This window comes from Callithrix jacchus, chromosome 10 (genome assembly GCF_049354715.1).
Source record: "Callithrix jacchus isolate 240 chromosome 10, calJac240_pri, whole genome shotgun sequence".
NCBI lineage: Eukaryota > Metazoa > Chordata > Mammalia > Primates > Cebidae > Callithrix > Callithrix jacchus.
Genome location: NC_133511.1, coordinates 56,043,470 through 56,058,957, shown reverse-complemented (window position 1 = coordinate 56,058,957; position 15,488 = coordinate 56,043,470). Strand labels below are relative to the sequence as shown.

The following is a 15,488-nucleotide window of genomic DNA, read 5'->3' as shown; positions in this document are numbered from 1 at the left end:
CAGGGTGGTCTTGATCTCTTTACCTTGTGATCTCTTGAACTTGTGACTTTGTAATTAAAATTACTTTTTAATTTTGTTAGTAACCAGTTGAGTAAATCTCATAATTTTTTTATAATTTACCCTGTGTATTCTGAAAATGAGGTTGTTTTTATTACATATAACTGACCATTGACCAAAACGATTAAAGGATAGCTAAGTGAGCTTAGATATATAGAAAAAATAAATCCAATCAGGTACAAGGTGAGAAGTTATAGTTAAGATAATAAAGAATTAATAAGGTTAGGGAGACGAGACAGAATATTGCCAAGTTAGACTAAATGGGCAATGCCCAAATCCTATCTCGACTGATAGCATTCTACCTTTTGAGTTATCATTAATGAGTGATATTATTTACATTATGTATTATAAACAATATGGAACATATGTCCCCTCATTGAAAACATGAAAAAGTCATTATTAAAGTCCTAATCTCTAAGTTTATATTCTCCCATGTCTATTTATAAGGTTATTAAATAAAGCAAGAACACATTAGAGCATAAGTTTTTATCCTTAATAACTTTTATCTCTGTTTTATTTATATGCAGAAAAACAAAGATAATTCAAACTAACAGATGACCCAAAGAATAAAGAGGCACAAAAACAACAGTTCTATCCGTTATTAAATACTGGTAGCACAAATAATTAGCTAATTAGGCAGTTTTCCTATAAACCTATTTCTTCATCTGTAAAATGGAACTAATACCTTCAGTCTCACACAGTTGTGTAGGTTAGATAAGTTGACATGAATAAATTTCCCGCTCAGCTCCTATCACTTAGTAGGCAATCATCAAAGTAGGTTATCCTCAATAATTTTTTTTAAGTGTTTTGAAAAACATCTCCTCTATTTATCAAATGCTTACAGGGTCTAAATTTTGTTTTAGGTATTGGTGACACATAACACTGCCCTGTTTTTAAGGATTTCACAGACTATAATAGCTAATCATTTCGCTGAATTGATACCATGATGGAATGACTATAGAGTGTGGTGAAAAATAGCATGGCTATATTGGTTGGAAGTCTAGGGAAGGTGGGGAAAAAGTAGACCAAGGGACGCTACAGACAAAAAGAAATGTCTCTGAAGCTGAATGTGCAGGATTGGCAGGAATTTGGAAGAAAGACAAGAGAGGAAATGATTTTCCAGGCTCAGAGTAACAACATACATGTTAAGTTATTCTCACCTCATGCCTATAGTTACAAGTGGAGAGATTTCTCCAGGCTAAATCTCTGGGTCTCTTTCCCCATCCCCAGAAGAAGGGAGTTTTATGCTAGCTAAGATTGAGAAATGGAACCAGAGAAGTTCAGCTCGCCCATTTGGTTACCTACCATAGCCAATTCTTCCAAGCTAGCTTTTCATCAGTAGAAGTTCTGGTTTTTATCATCTCTATCAACATCTGGCACCTATATCTTATCTGGTTTTGATCTTAACTCTATTAAGTCTTGTCAAACCTGATAGAAAATGAAAGTTTAGACACAAGAAATTACATATGAACGTTTAGACACAGGAAATTACATAGTATATTCAAAAGGTGGTACTTCTTTTTTTTTCAGAAGAATAAAGGCAGCAGAGTTCCAATGCCTTTGGCTTCCTTGGGCCATATTGCAAGAGAAAGAATTGTCTTGGGCCACATATAAAATAGAGTAACACTAACAATAGTCAATGAGCTAAAAAAAGGTCACAAAAAATCTCATAATGTTTTAAGAAAGTTTATCAATTTGTATTGGGCCAACAGGCTGTGGGTTGGATAAGCTTGGCTTAAGGTTTAAAGTTGGTCTGTGAGTAGGTTATGGGGGTTTCTCTGTCACACTAAGGAATTTGGACTGCAACTGAAAGTAGTGTGGAGCCACTGAAGTATCTTATGCAGAATGACAAGGCATTGTGTTGGGGTCAGGGGTGGGGAGGGTGTTGGAAATATTTTGGCAACTTTAGTGGATAGATTTTGTGGTACATTGGAGGCACAAGGCCAATTAAAAGGTAGTTTCAATAATCCAGGCAAGATCTTTCCAAGTAGATTTAGTCACTGATTAACTTTTTATCTCAACATTTTTTTAGATTCCATGAAATGTAAGACAGAAGGCCATCACATCTTACTTTGCAATCACAATTGAAAGATATCACAGGCCGGGCATGGTGACTCAGGCCTGTAATCCCAGCACTTTGGGAGGCTGAGCAGGGTGGATCATCTGAGGTCAGGAGTTCGAAATCAGGCTGGCCAACATGGTGAAACCCCATCTCTACTAAAAACACAAAAATTAACTGGGCGTGGTGGTGGGCACCTGTAATCTCAGCTATTCAGGAGGCTGAGGCAGGAGAATTGCTGGAACCTGGGAGGCAAAGGTTGCAGTGAGCCAAGATCACACCACTGCACTCCAGCTCAGGCTACAACAGCGAGACTCCATCTCAAAACTAAAAATACATAAAGATATCATAAAAGCTCAGATGGGGAAAAACTCCATATAATGAGAGTTCCAGTAAGAGTTACTTGCTTAAACTAACCCGTTGCTGAAATGAAGAGATGATTTTATGGATAATCTAGAACTCATCAGAAATAATTACACCTAATTTTAAAAACATTGTCTAAAAAGCAAGCTAACTTTCCCCAGTTATGCAATAAGTAGATGTTCTGAAAAAAAAAAAGCCAAAGGGGGACACAAACCTCCGGTCTAATGCTACCTTTCCTTCCCTGCCTGGCCCACACATCACCACCACCAGAAAAAGAATCCCCATGTAATAGCAGCCATACAACAGACCAGGTATAAAAGTTCAGGAAAGATAATACAGTACCTGATTCACCTAGTAATGTAACCCTGAAACACAATAGTAGGCAGGTTCTAGAAGATACAGAGCAAGACTGGAAATTGCAACTGTTGGCCTAACTCTCCATATTCTAAACCAGGTTCTTGCTAAACAAGCACTCTGTTTTTAATTTATGGAGTTGTATGAATTTATATCTTAAAGTTATCATACATAATTAAAAATGTTGAAATTGAGCTAGATTTTTAAAGAACATCTCTTGGCTGGGCACAGTCGCTCATGCCTATAATCCCAGCAGTTTGAGAGGCTGAGGTGGGTGGGTCACCTGAGGTCAGGAGTTTGAGACCAGCCTGACCAACATGGTGAAACCCCATCTCTACTAAAAATACAAAAATTAGCCGGATGTGGTGGCACATGCCTGTAATCCCAGCTACTCTGGAGACTGAGGCAGGAAAATCGCTTGTACCTGGGAGGCGGAGGTTGCAGTGAGCCAAGATCATAGCACTGCACTCCAGCCTGGGCGACAGAGGGAGACTCTGTCTCAAAAAAATAAATAAATAAAAATAAAATAAAAAGCATCTCTTGCTCTTTATAAAATATAAAATTTAGGAATACAACACTGTTTGTTTTATTCAGCAATAAGTTATCAAGGACTTAGTGAATGTTATCTATTGCGTTATATAGGTAACCAATCTGTCCTTTGGATAGAACTGTGGCAGCCATACTGGGCTCTGAGCTTGGGGTAAGGGTGGAGTATGCTTAATTGTTTTCCAAATTTCAGAAGAAGTCAAAATATTTTATTCATTTCACAATTTCACACCTTTACCCCAATAAAATATGATGAAGTCTTGACTAAGTATGGTGGCTCATGCTGGTAATTCCAGCACTTTGGGAGGCTAAGGTGGGCAGATCATAAGGTCAGGAGATCGAGACCATCCTGGCTAACATGGTGAAATCCCCTCTCTACTAAAAATACAAAATAATAGCTCAGTGTGGTGGCACGTGACTATAATCCCAGCTACTCGGGAGGATGAGGAAAGAGAAATGCTTGAACACAGGATGTGGAGGCTGTAGTGTGCTGAGATTATGCCATTGCACTCCAGTCTGGGCAACAGAATGAGACTCCATCTCAATATATATATATGCATGTGTCTAAAAGGTAAAAGAAATTTTAAATAGAACTTTCAGAGGTGTAAGTGAATTATTTGGAAAACTATATTATTTTTACTCCATCACTAAACTTATGAAATTTGCAGAAAACTCCTCAACGATCATTAATTTTGAAGCTCTATAATTATCTAAATAAGTATAGTTTTCTGACCATTTTCATCAACAAATGCAGTCTTGCATAGAAATCGTACAGCACAACAGGAGGAGTGACTGGATTCAGAACCTGAGCTTTGATTCCAAATCAGTTTCTTGCTCATGGTATAAATTAGGGTAAATTACTTTGCTTCTAAAAGCCTATTTGCTCATCTATAAAATGAGATCAGATGATCTATCTCCCTATGTTATTTTGGAAGTTAAAATAATATTAATAATATTAACAGTATATGAGAAATACCTAATAGATGGTACTTGTTAGTATAATTATAATAGTCACATAAAGCACATGGCATCGTCAAATGACAGGGCTATAAAAGAAAGTAGGGATCCAGGCTGCCACTTTTTTCTTTCTCATTCATGGCTATACTAATTTTCATTGTATTTTCTTCTCGGGGGCCTTGATGAAGTCTTATCATTCTTCTTAGCATCATGATCCAGAAAATCACCAGGAATCAATCAGAGCTCACACAGTGAAACATAAATCATGGGTTTTATTTTTAATCTCTTTGAACTTCCTCATTTTATAGTTGAGATGCAGACACTAAGATTCTGAGGGTTCATTAGAGTGATTCAGGGTCCAGGGTTGTACAACTACTAGAATCCTGGTTTCTAGCTCTGTACCTTTCATTTCAGCACACTCACTCATTTTCCTCTGAATTGTGAAATTCAAGCATGAATTCACACTGGGGGAGTCAGATCACTTGATATAATCTGCCACTACAATATTTCTGCTGATCTTTGAATTAAACCATGACCCTTACAATACACAGCTTATAGAACTGAAACAAGAAACTGTTCAGAAGAGTCTGTACTCTTTCAAGGCCACTATAATGGTATTCTATGATAGAGTAATTTTAGTGATGGAATAATGGATATTACTCCAAGCTACTGCCGCTGGATGAAAACGTCTCATGATGAGCAGACATTTTCAGATGACTACAAAATATGGTTTAACAATTTCTACATCAATTTAGTCAATTGGTCTGGAATGTGCAAAAGGAATATCTAAAATGTATTCCTAAAAACACAACTTGCTTTTTACTATCTTAAAATCAAACTGAAGTTTAAAGGAGGAATAAATTTTAGAAAAATGTTTGTTTGGCTTTTTTTTCAAAATTCCTCTTAGAATTTAATTAAAATAATAAATGTCAACTCCTGAAGTAAAGGATTTAGAATGAACCACAGACACAGACCTTAGATACGATTTTGTTACTTGAAACTTAATTGTGAGAAACTGAGACAGGATTCCACTTTAAATGTTCTCAGTCTCTTACCCTGTTTCTCCTTTATGTTTGGAGCAATTTTTAATGAACCCAACAGATGTGTTCCAGAGATGTACTTACAATTTTTTGTTTCTCTTTGAGTTGGGGTCTCACCTTCAACCTAAGCTGGAGTGCAGTGGTGGCACAATCACGACTCACTGAAGCCTTGAACTTCTGGGCTCAAAAGATCTCCCTGCCTCAGCAGTCTGAAGTAGCTGAGGTGTATGCCACCATGCCTGGCTAAGTTATTTAACTTTTTGTAGAGAAGGGCGCCACTATGTTGCTCAGGCTGGTCTCCAACTACTGACCTCAAGCAATCCTCCCACCTTACCCTCCTGAGTTACAGGGATTACGGGCATAAACCACCATACCCAGCGGTATTTATGATTTCATATTTCAACTTAAAAAAGAGAGAGAGAGAGATAATAGAAATCATATGCTGAAAAAAGCTAAAATATTATTTCAGTAGGGTCAACTGATGATTTCTTTCTCAGTATTCCCCCCAAATTCTTTCTAGCAACTTTCCTAAGAAATCTGGGATATTCATCATCCACTGTGTTTAAATAAGATATTCCAAATACCTTTTCATGAAGGTATTAGAGAGAGGGGTCAAGTCAGAGCTAAAGAGGGAGGAAAGGGTTAACATCAGATATTGGGTGAACATGATCTATGGCCTGTGGTCAGTATCTGGGGTATTTCTTAAGACACCCTCCCAATTTCCAACTTAAAAATGAGGTAAATTAAAATTGACTTCATAAGATCAATACTCACCCATGTGAGGTAACCTCAAAGAAATGAAAAAAAAAAAAAAAAAAAAAAAGCTAGACCAGCATGATGGATAAATTAGCCTGTTTAAAGAAAAATTGAATCAATCACAAGTTTGGGAGGATGTTAAGGATTAAGAAAAAAAGCAAAGAATAAGTGAGAGAGGCAAGTACTTTCTAGAAATCTAGGAACTTACTAGATAAGAAAGAGTGTGAACATTGGAGTTCAAACATTTCTGTTCAATTACAATTTTCTGAAGACATTTTGACTCCAGGAAGAGATGTATAATACCTGAAGTTATTCTTGGCTTCTTTTATTTTTCTTATCTTCCCACTGTCATATTCCCCTCAGGAATCTACACTATTTAATCCATCTTTTTTGCTCTACATACAAAATATATCCTCAGTCTCTATAATGAATCCCCATCCCCATTGCTGCCACCCAAGTCCTGCCATCATTATCTCTCGCTTACAGTACCACAAAATATCATTCTAACTAGTCTCCCTCCTTCCATTCTTGCCCCTCCCCCAAAACTCATTCTCACTGTCTACATTACATCATGTCATGTCTTTGTTTAAAGGAGTCCAATGGCTTTTTGTAGAACCTTAAATAAAATTCAGACTTCCTTCCATGCCCCCAGTTTACGTGACCCAGCCTTACCTAAAACTCCAAACCCTATTCACACCCTTCTTCTTGACACTTTCTCTTCTCCTCACTAGCCTTCTTCTATTACAATAACTTGTCAAACTTCTTCCAACTCTGAGGTCCTTGAGTATGCTAGTCTTTTATCTGTAACACCACCCAAGAATTGTCTTAAGGTTGCCCTGTTTTCACCTTTCATCTCTCAAGTAGGAACTCAATTGTCTCCTCATTACTAATACTTTCATTACTTTAATGTCTATCCAAAGAAGCACCTCTCCCATCTATCCTATCACAATCCCCTAATTTAACTTTTAATAGCACATCACTATCTGAAGTAATCTTATTTGCCTACTTCTTATCTTTACAAATTTCTCTACTAAAATACGTACTGTATTTATTGCTATATTTTCAAGTTTCTGTTACAGGGATTCTTGGTATACAGGCTATTATCAATATATGTTTGGAAATGAATAAACAAATGAATTTTATGAACATGAGTGTTTCCATTCATGTGACAAGTATATTTTTCATGGAAATAGATGCCTTTTGCATACTTTGATATAAGGTATATTTTAGCTAGTCTGAGTCAGTTTCTTGATCCTGAATCTCCCTGGACCCTTACAGTGATTGTTGGGGCTTTCTAAAGGACAGACTGTGGCGTTCAGAAACCTAGTCACAGTATTACCTAAAGACGTTTCTTGCAACCCTGTCTTGCCAAATACAACACTATTCCGTATCTACCAATCTTTAAAAATATCATCCTTTCAATCATTCATAAAAAATGTTCAGGCCCTATCCTGGCACTAAAGTTACAGAAATAAAGTATATTTTGTCTTCTCACAAAGCTTCTAATATGATAATTGAAACAGACATGTAAGTAACTGCAATGCTAACTAAAAAGCAGGCATATGTTCTACTTTTTGTGGGAGCACAGAGAAATGAAGGTCTCGAAGAAGATAACATTAGAAACGATCCTTGAATGACAAAAAAGATTATATTAAACAGAGAAATGGAGAGAGTCATTACAGAGAGAGAGAGAGGGAGAAGGGCATGAGCCAAGATTTGGCTGGAGACTCATGGTGGTTTCAGGGAATCAGGGAACAGTGAACAGCTGGGTGTGATCAGAACACAATAGGAGTGGTTGGAGACCGAGTGAGAAATGCAGGTTGGGGCCAAATTGAGGACAACTTTGAACGCTGTGCTAGGGAATCCAGTCCTATTTTGTAAACTAATGGTTGGCCATCGGTTTTCCCTGAGACGCTCATAAATAAGCATTCATGAAAAAGGGATTTCATTATCACACACATTTAAAAAATGTTCCACATATTTTACCTGTCTCTTGGAGATATAAGCCCCCAAGAGCTTTGAAAAATCGCAGGATCAAAAATAAAGAACTGCTTAAAATATGTTTAATCCAACATAGATCACTCATTAACATTTCCATACATACTCATCTTCTCCAGAAGTCAGATTACACTTAAAGTGAAGCATTTCTTTAAGTGATTTAAAGTTGTTAAATAATTTAAGTCAGTAAGTGATACAAATAGAACCAAGTGTTAAGATAAATTTGGCAATAATATTCATAATGGATTGAAGAGATCTGGGAGGCTGCAGGTTACTGCAGAGTTTATGGGAATGACAACACATTAAAACTCAAGCATGGAGCGTAGAAATGTAAAAAGGGAAAATATTTGAAACACTCTGAGATATAATTATATATAAATTAGTGATCGATTAATTCATGAGGGCCCTAGAAGTAGAAATGTAATAGATCTGGTGATGACTTCCTGATTTTGGCTTGGCACACTGAATGAATTGTAAAGCAGGTTTGAGTGCAATGCAGAGTAAGAAAAAGAAGAAAGATGAAAACAGGCTGAAGGCCCTGAGTGAACTGCAAACAGTGATAGGAATCTTCATGTCAATTGTTATACTTGCATTTGATTTAGTTTTTTGAAAAACAAGCCCATAGGGTCCTCCCAATTACATTGGGTTCTTTCATAAACTGAAAAGAATCTCTTTCCTCAACCTACTTTCAGTTCTCAACCTATTTAACTGTGATTCCATTCAGTCCTTTGAAAATATTGTTTCTCCTACTGTGAAACCAGACTGCCCTCATATTGCAGGTATATTGGTTTTACTTTTCCTTGGAATAACCAGAGGGTGCTCAGCTTTGATGAGAAGAGTCAAGAGAGTTATTGCATCTGTAAGTTTTATTCTAAATATTAGAATCAGCAGTATAAGAATAATGTGTTTGTAACAGATAAAATGTTAGGTGGAGATTGACTGCATTTTAAGACATATAGACTCAAACACATCTTTAAATGTCTATATTCAAATTACATAAAATTCATATCCATATGTAAACATACTAAAATAGGCAATTTCCATGATATTTCCCTTTCCCACATGATTGGTTGTTTTTCCCCTTCAAGCTCTGTCAATTTAATGTCCATGTTGCACTCCTCAACAAACTCTCTACAGATAGAGGCAGACAGCCTGTCTACTTCTGCCTGTTGTATGAATTATTTTTTCATATGTCACTCAATTCAATCTTGCTTACCTACATCATGGTGAAAAAAAGAGAATTCAGCTCATTTCCTTCCAAAGAACAGACACAAGGAAAGGGGTTACAGTGACAAGAAAGACAGGTGCATATATCACTCATGAAGATGTTTAAGAAGACCCTACTATATTTAAGACAGGTGGAAATTTCTCTTACCAGGAATTTTAAACAGAAACTACTCTCCTATCTGTATTTCCTTCTTCCCTCCGTTCCTCCTTCCCTCCCTCCCTCCCTTCCTTTTATCCCTTCCTTCCTTTCTTCTTTCCTGTCAAAAAATTAAGCATGTAACAAATTGCCAACTGGATATAGTAATCTATTGTGGTAGATATTACAGAAGACATCATAAGAGTGTCATAATAGAATATGATAATAGGAAAAGTACTCATTCTCATTAACAAAAGTAAATTACAATAGCAATGACATGCAGTTTTTTAACCTATCAAATTAATAAAAGAATTTACAAAGATAAAAACATTAAGAGTACAGGCAGAAAGATATGTTCATACACTCCTAGAATGACAGAATCATAAATTGACAAAGCAAAGAATTTTAGAAGCAATTTGGCAATTAACTCTAAGCTCCATGGGGCAAGAATCAGTCTCTCTTATGTTCCAGTATATCCCCATTGATTAACCTAGTGTTTTGGCTTGTGTTAACTTTTCTATCATGAATTGTTGGATGAGTATTACTGAATGACTATGTAAATATTATGAACCTTAAAAATTCACACCATTTGACTTAATAATTCATATCGTTTGTAGGGACACGGATGAACCTGGAGACCATCATCTCATCAAACTGACACAAGAACAGAAAATGAAATACCACATGTTCTCACTCATAGGTGGGTGTTGAACAATGAGAACACATGGACACAGGGAGGGGAGCACTACATACTGGGGTCTGTTGGGGGGACTAGGGGAGGGATGGTGGTGGGTGGGGAGTTGGGAGAGATAGTGTGGGGAGAAATGCCAGATATAGGTGAAGGGGAGGAAGGCAGCAAATCACACTGCCATGTGTGTACCTATGCAACTATCTTGCATGTTCTTCACATGTACCCCAAAACCTAAAATGCAATAAAAAAATTGTTTTTTCTAAAAATATATCCTCATGAGAAATGTGGTCCAAAGTTCTAATACACCACGGTTTACTTCATTAATGTCTATGTTAACTTAAAAAAAGTTAACCTACATGCCCAACATTATGGGTTTGGGTAGAAAAAGAGTATTTGGCAGCCATTAAAAATGATGTCAACAAGAAAAACATTTTGCTAACTTAGAAAAATGTTCACGATATGACGTTAGTTTTTAAAAAGAAGCACAGGTGTTTGTTGTTTGTTGTTTGTTTTGAGTCAGAGTTTCACTCTTGTTGCCCAGGCTGGAGTGAAATGGCACTATCTCTGCTCGCCACAACCTCTGTCTCCTGTGTTCAAGTGATTCTCCAGCCTCAGTCTCTTAAGTAGCTGGGATTACAGGCACGTGCCCCACGTCCGGCTAATTTTGAATTTTTAGTAGAGACAGGGTTTTCCATGTTGGTCAGGCTGGTCTCAAACTTCCAACCTGAGGTGATCTGCTCACCTCGGCCTCCCAAAGTGCTGGGATTACAGGCGTGAGCCACCGTGCTCAGCCAGCAGTACAGTTTTATATTCTTAACTTCTCACTTAACAGACATATATAAGTGAGACTCAGATTTAGCTATAACTGTGAGCATGCATCAATAAAAGTATATATCTTTCACTGAAGATACATACACAGAGACAAATATAAGGACTAAAAGAGTTGTTACTACATTAACTATGGGTAATTCCAGGTGGAATTCCAGGTGAGTTTTAACTTAAAAAAATCTTTATACTATTTTTACCATAAGCTTGTGTTATTTTTTTACCTAACACTGAATAATACAAATTATTTTTTAAGTAGCTAAAATACTCAGTTTTAAACTAAAAGGAATTATGATTAACTACTAGTTTTTATTTTATTAAAAAAATAAAATATGGGCCAGGCGCAGTAGCTCATCACTAAAATTGCAGCACTTTGGGAGACCAAGGCATGTGGATCACTAGAGGTCAGGAGTTCTAGACCTGGCTGAACAATATGGTGAAACCCCGTTTCTACTATTATAAAAAAAGAAAAATTAGCCGGCTATGGTGGTGCATGCCTGTAGTCCCAGGTATTCAGGAGGCTGAGGTGGGAGAATTGCTTGAACCCAGGAGATGATGAGATTGCACCCCTGCACTCCAGCCTGGGTGATAGAGTGAGACTGTGTCTCAAAAAACAGTAAAATAAAATAAAACTTGGAGTTAGAAACCTAATTTTAAAAATTTTAATTAGGTATGATAGCATGTATTATAGAGAATGAAAAATATAGGTTAGAGAAATGAAAAATCAGTGTGCAAACATAATCAACTTCAGAACTGGTATATCAACTGAGCTTTGAACAACTAATGTCATGGATAACTAACTATAACAATCATAACCGTAATAATCAATGTTGACTGCTAACTAAATAGTACAGTCTGTCAGAATAAAATGCAAATGTGTTCAATCATAGACTTTTAATGCAATGGTGCCAACTACTGTTCTCCAAGCACTTAATATCTAACGACAAAAATGATGAAGAAAAAGGTCATGCAGTCTACAATAGTGTCCAGAAACTAATTATAAAATGTATTTCTTGACATTATTTCAACTTTACAGAGAACTGACTCCTAAATTAAACTATGATACTGTGTAAGATCAAAATTTTTTATCTGATTCCCTCTCAAACTATAATACTCTACCTTCCATCACTAAAATAGTATGACCCACTTGAATATGGAGCTTAATTTCTAAACAATGATTCCAATATTTTAACAGTACTACAGAATGGAATAAGCATCTGAGTTAAACTAAAAACAAAACAAATAGAACAGTAAATCTGTCTCAACTTTTAAAATAATATACTTGTTATTAAGTTAAGCTACTGTGGGAATAGAAGGTATCACTCATGATCTTAAGACACCTCCATAATTCGTAATAATAATAAATTCAAAACTGATTGAGTGCCTTTATATACAAGGCCCTGTATTAATATTAATTCAGAAATCAAGAACACTTTATTCACTTATTGTTACGTGCTAAGCACTGGGGAAACAGGTGGTAAATAAGACAGGTTGTGCTCTAAGGAAATCCAGCTTAATGGAGCAGACACATACTGAAAAGTATCAATACTTATCTATAACTATGGTAAAAAGTTATAAATTGTGCAGGTTATCCTGTAAGAAATACAGGCACTGAACACATAGTTCTTCTTCTCTACAGCCATAAATGCAGGTAAGTCTTGGTTTCAAGACATAATTTAATAATGATGCTACAAGAATTGTCACAAAGAGGCCACAAGATTGAACAGCTAGGCTACTGCGAGTTAGGCTCCATGCTGGGGATATGAGACTTTATCAGGGAGACTGAGAACGCAACTAGCCACAATGTAAGGTAATATTCTAATTTTGCAGGATGTTAAATAGCATCATGTTAAATAGCAATTTTTAGAGTTAAAATTAAAGGATTAAAGAGGAGGATATGCTTAAACCAGGTTTGAAAAAAATGGATAGGCTTTTTTAGGCAGAAAGGGACATTCCAATACGTGGGAAATGGAAAACCTAGTGCAAAGGTCAGCAAACTTGTTTCTTTAAGAGGTCGGATAATAAATACTTTTCTGACTATCTGGTCTTACAATTTCTATCAGAACTATTCACCTCTGCCATTGTAGCACAAAAACAGCTACAGACAATATGTAAACAAATAAGCATGGCTGTGTTCCAATAAAATTTATTTATAGACAGTATAATTGGAATTACTCATGATTTTCATGTCTGAAACATTACTCTTCTGATTTGCTTCAAAATTAAAAAATATAAAAACAATTCTTAGCTCATGAGCTGTAAAAAAAAAGAAGCATCAGGCTGGATTCGTAGTTTGCTGACTCCTGGACTAGTTGGAAGGCAAGGTAATCACACAGATATAATGGTACATATGCAAAACAATATTGAATATCTCAACCAGTGGTTCAATGTTAGCAGACTCAATTTTTCCATTTTATAATAAATGTTTTTAATAGCCTTCTTTTTATCTGAAATAGAATTCATAGATGATACAACTTCTTACACATATTTTTAAAAAGTGCAGTGCCTTCATCAAAGTAAAAGAAGAAATACAAAGAAAGTACTTTATGTTAAAATAATGTATTTTTAATATGGCAATCTGTGAGTCCTGCCATGCCGGATAATGTAATGATGTAGTCAAATGCTTGCATATATTTATAAAGAATAAATTTGGATTTAAATGGCATAAAGAGACCAGATACCATATCTTATAAAAGGTACAAGAAGGATTCTAGGTTAAAAATCAGTGTTAGAAAAAGTAATGGCAGACCATTTGTATTTGATGAAACACAAGAAGAAATAACTTTAATAGTTGAAATATAGATAATTCAACAAGGAAAATTGCAGATGGCAGGAGTAAGTTAAAAACATATCATATCCTTGCAAATAAACTGGATCTTACTGATAAGTTTAATGTCAAAAAAGGGCATGCCAGTAAGACAGTCATCTAGCTAGTCAGCTTTCTATTTATCTATCTATCTATCCATCCATCTGTCTGTCTGTCTACCTACCTACCTACCTACCTACCTAGCTACTATTCCTGCTTGGAATTTCTTCTCATGTAAAGGCATATATTTAATTTCTAGAACTCCAAAATTCTATCCTTTGATAGGGATAATAGATATAAACTCTGAAACCTAAGGGCTTATGGGGAAGTTGAGTTTTGATACCAGTTGAGTTTGAGATTTGACACAGTATCAGAGTAATAAGGAAAGATTTCTTATGCTTTAAAGTGTTTTAAAAATTATGGTATGGCAATCAAATAAAATATTTTAAAAACAACTTTATATTAATGAAATTTGGTGAGATCCCTGTACTTTATGTTTCTATCAAGTTAAAATATTTGATTCTAGATCTTCTGACCAACATCACTCCTTTTCCGTCCACAAGTGACTAAGGTTAATGATAATGTTTTGTGTATTTTAAGATAGCTAAAAGAATAGATTTCATGGCCAGGCACAGTGACTCACACCCGTAATCCCAGGACTTTGAGAGGCCGAGATGGGAAGATCATGAGGTCAAGAGATCAAGACCATCCTGGCCAACATGGTGAAACCCTGCATCTACTGAAAATACAAAAATTAGCTGGGTATGATGTCACACACCTGTAGTCCCAGCTACTCAGGAGGCTGAGGCAGGAGAATCACTTGAATCAGCCTGGGGACAGTGCGAGACTCAGTCTTAAAAAAAAAAAAAAATGAAGATAGTTTTCACATGTTCTTTCACATGACTACAAAGAAATAATAAGTGTTGGAGATAACTGACATGTTAGGTACTCTGTTTCAATTATTTCACAACGTATACATGTATTGAAACATCACATGGGATGCCACAAATACATACAATTATTATTTGTCAATTAAAAATACAATAAAACTTAAACCAAAAAATTAAAATATTTGGTTCCAGACTATTAATAGGAGTCTCAAATCTCTTTACTTGCATATTTGCCGATGAAATCTATACACGTAGATTGACACAGGAGAGGTATATCAATACTAACATCAGCACTGTTGTAAGGATGTGAACTTCCAAAATGTGGAACAACTGACAAAACTGCTAACAGAACAAAGTACAATGGTTCCTTGATTATCGCAAGAGTTATAGTCCTGGAAAATCGAATAATTATTAAATTCTTGTAAAAATACTTTGTTTGTAAAATTGAGTTTGATTTTAGGCTTAGGTAATAATAAACTTTTTGTTAATCTTCATTAACATTTAGGGGAATGTTAAAAATTGTGCAGTACATGGGGCAGTTATTTGTGGGGCAGGACCATTATACACATTATGGTGTGTAGCATCCCTGACCCGCTTCCTTAAATCCCAGTATCACTTACCAATCTTTAACAACACTTAAGTATCTCTCTGCTTTTCTAAAGTGCTTTCTCACCAGTCAGAATGGCTATTATTAAAAAGTCAAAAAATAACAGATGTTGGTGAGCTTGTTGAAAAAAAGGAATGCTTATTCACTTCAGTGGGAGTATAAATTGGTTCAGCCAT

General features: G+C 35.8%; 1 protein-coding gene across 41 annotated transcripts in view; it reads right to left on the bottom strand.

Annotated features, from left to right (window-relative positions):
- The window catches only part of DLG2 (discs large MAGUK scaffold protein 2), a 2,299,762-nt gene that overhangs the window by 846,671 nt on the left and 1,437,603 nt on the right, over positions 1-15,488 (bottom strand). The window lies entirely within an intron of this gene.